This window comes from Tamandua tetradactyla, chromosome 9, assembly GCF_023851605.1.
Source record: "Tamandua tetradactyla isolate mTamTet1 chromosome 9, mTamTet1.pri, whole genome shotgun sequence".
Lineage (NCBI taxonomy): Eukaryota > Metazoa > Chordata > Mammalia > Pilosa > Myrmecophagidae > Tamandua > Tamandua tetradactyla.
The window spans coordinates 9,677,734-9,680,966 of NC_135335.1; positions in this window are offsets into that span (position 1 = coordinate 9,677,734).

The window sequence follows — 3,233 nt, forward strand, 5'->3', positions numbered from 1 at the left end:
CCAGGACCTGCAGGGGCCAGGGTGGGGAGGGGGTGGGAAGGCATATCTCAAGGCCGTGCTGACCACCCTGCCCCAATGCAGCACCCAAGGGAGAACCCGGCTCCCTTCTTTCTTATTCCCCCCTTTCCATTTCCTGTCTCGAGGGACTGAACTGCTTCGGTCCTCCCATTCACTGTGCCGCGGCATGCTTCTGTGTTTCGCCCATGCTGTTCCCTCTGCCTTGAACACTCTTCCCAGCTTTTTTGCCAAGCTCACTCTTACTACCCTTCCCCGCGGCCCATGCACTTGCTGCCTCCAGGCAGCCTAGAAGTCCACCTGGTCCTAAGTGCTTGCGTCCCCTGGGCACAGGCTCACCAAGCCTCATTGAAAATCTTAGCTTGCATCTCTGCCCTCCCTACCACCTGTGAGTGCAACACCCAGCCCAGGCCCGGCCCAGGGATTTGTTCAAAAATGTTCGCTGGACATATCCTGGGCCTCGTTCTCATACCCTGAGGGTGCTCGGTGGCCAGGCTGGGGCTGAGAGCACCGAACAACAGTCTATGCTGGAGCCCCCAGAGGCCAGGCACCCTGAGCCAGCCTCCTGGTCTACTTGGCCCGCTCGGACCCCAAGGCTCCCCTGGCCCAGGCTTTTATCCAATAGAGGTTCTGGGGAAACTTTTCATTGAATAAAAAGAATTCTGCTAATTTTTTTTTTTAATTGGAAACATAGACCTGGGAATAAAGTCCAAATTGCTTAATAATAGACACGGCAGGTGAGCCCTTGGCGGACATGACCACGAATCCTCTCGGCCACCAGGCAAGGCCAGTGTGGTGAAGCCATCCGGGAGAAGAGGGTGCAGGGTCAGAGAGCTGAATGCCTTGCTACAGTCACAGGGCAAAGCTGGCCTTTTCCCTCTGAGGACCCTATGCAGCTGACGAGTATCCAGCAGCCTGGCTCTGTCCCCTCCGGCACTCCCCTTGTGCCCCGTGCTAAGAGCACTTTGCATCCACTGCCTGGCTGCAGGGGCCTGCTCCCATCTCCCCTCCCTAAGGCCCAGCTCAGACGCCCCTCCCCAGGGGACCCTCCCGTGACTTGCAGGGTCTGCCCCCTCCCTCCCCCAAGCAGAGGGACAGGGGCCTCCCCACTGCCCTTATCGTGGTCCATACAGGATTAGAGAGCCCCGTGCGCTTATCTGCCCCTCCCGCCGGCCCCAGGCTCCTTGAGGGCAAAGTCCACGGCTCACACTTCGTCACTGGCCTGGCACCTGCCACACAGTAGGTGCTCAAGATGCCCCCTCAACCCCGGACGGATGGTGGGTGCCTCCGGTCCCGTGCCCTGCTGTCAGAACCCTGGTATAGGGTGAAAGGGGGGTGACAGGCAGCCCCCTCAAACCCTGGTTTCCTCCACCACCTGCCTTTCCAGAACACAACGGTCCCACGAAGGTTTCAGGAACCTCGTTCCCCTTCCTGAGCTAAGGCAGCCTCAGCTCCCCCACTTCCACTGACCTTTGCAGACAGGCCTGGGCCTAGGTACATCTTCCCCAGCCCCCGTCCCTCTCACAGCCTGGTAAGCTCACTCCCCCTCCAAGGCTGCCCAGGGGCGGGGCGGCTCCCTCTCTTCTGCCTCCTTGTGTCTCCTGCTTGCTGTGTCTCTGGACACCTGGCAGCCTCTGCTACAGCCCCCATCACATCTCATTGCTGCTTCCCCCAGCGGCCCTGGATCGGTGGTCAGTGGCTTTTTTGTTTCCTATAGTCCCAGAGACTTAGCATGGAGTAGGTGTTTAATAAACGCACAGTGAAGTGAGCGGAGATGCTGATGGTGGGGGCATCAAGTGTGTGCAGAGACCAGCTCAGCGCCCGCAGCTAGGAGGCCCTCAGTAACCAGTACCACAAGGTGGGGTGACACAGGGCTGTGCACCCCCAGAGCCTCTGAAGACAGGGAAGGAGAGGTCAGAGTCGGGTGTCCTCAATCAGGAAAGGCTCCTGGGGAATGTGGGTTTGAGTTCAGCTTTTCCCGAAGTGAAGCCCAGGAAGAGGTGGCGAGCACAAGAGGAGGAAGGAATGACAGGGACAAAGGTGCAGAAGCCGGGGATGAGTGAAGGGGGCGGGCGGGGGCAGCTTGAGCCTTTGAAAGCCTCACTCCCGGCGGCCGCCACCAGGGGGCACCCTGGGTTCCCCCTTGGTCCTGAGCTGGACTGCAGCCCGCCACCTGCAGGGGGCTCTTGGCCCTCCTGGGGCAGGGCCGGCTTCTCACCCCACACCTCCTCCCAGCCCACCCCCGACTTCCCAGCTTCCAGACCCCCGGGAGGGAGCTGCACGCCGCCTGTCCCATCCTCGCAGCCCAAGGGCTGGTCCCAAGGGCACGGCACATACCTGGAGCCAAGGAGAGTTCCTGGCTGGTTTCAAAGCATGAATGTGTGATGTATAATCATACAATCATAAGACCAGTACCTGTGTAAGCAGCCCTCAAGGTTAAGAAAGAGAAAACGCTGGGCCCACAGAAGCCCCCCGAATGTGTCCCTCCCAGATGGACTCCCCACCCCCACCCCCAGGCATTCCCCACAATGGGAATCACCCCCTTGTTTTTCTCTTTGGTTGACTGCCCAGGAACGCAGCCCAAACTCTGCGGGTTTGTTTTGCCTGGGTTTGCTGCTTCTTTTCCACCAAAGTGGGAGCCGCGTCTGACCACGTCTCCACATGGTTGCAGGAGCGTAGCTGTGCATCCACCCCCGCTGTTCTCTGCCGTTCTGTCCCGTTGTATGAATATACTACGATTTCTTTATCCGCTTTACTATAAATGGACTTCGGGTCTGTGGTTGTTTTACCCCAGTGTGGGGTTATTAAGAGCAACGCTGCTGTAATATAATGTGTAAGTTCTGGGGACACCCCCCGTGCCCCTCGAGGGGCAGCTGCTGGGTCTGGGGCAGCAGATAAAACACTGTGCAAAGAGTCCACAGCCCCTGCAGGACAGAGACCTTTTTGTTTTTGCTTTTGACAATTATGAAACCCTTCCGAAAAGTCCCAAGAAAAGTACAGTGATTTCACCTTCAGTGAGAATCACCTAGAGTCAACATTTTGCCACATTTGCCTTCTTTCTTATATAAATATATATGTATATATTCTATATATTATCTGCCCCACCCTGCCCCGGCCATTTGAGAGTAAGTTACATAAGTGATGACCCTTCACCCTTAAAGAGTTCAACACGTAACCTCTAAGAAAAATGACAGCTCTTACACAACCACATACAGTTA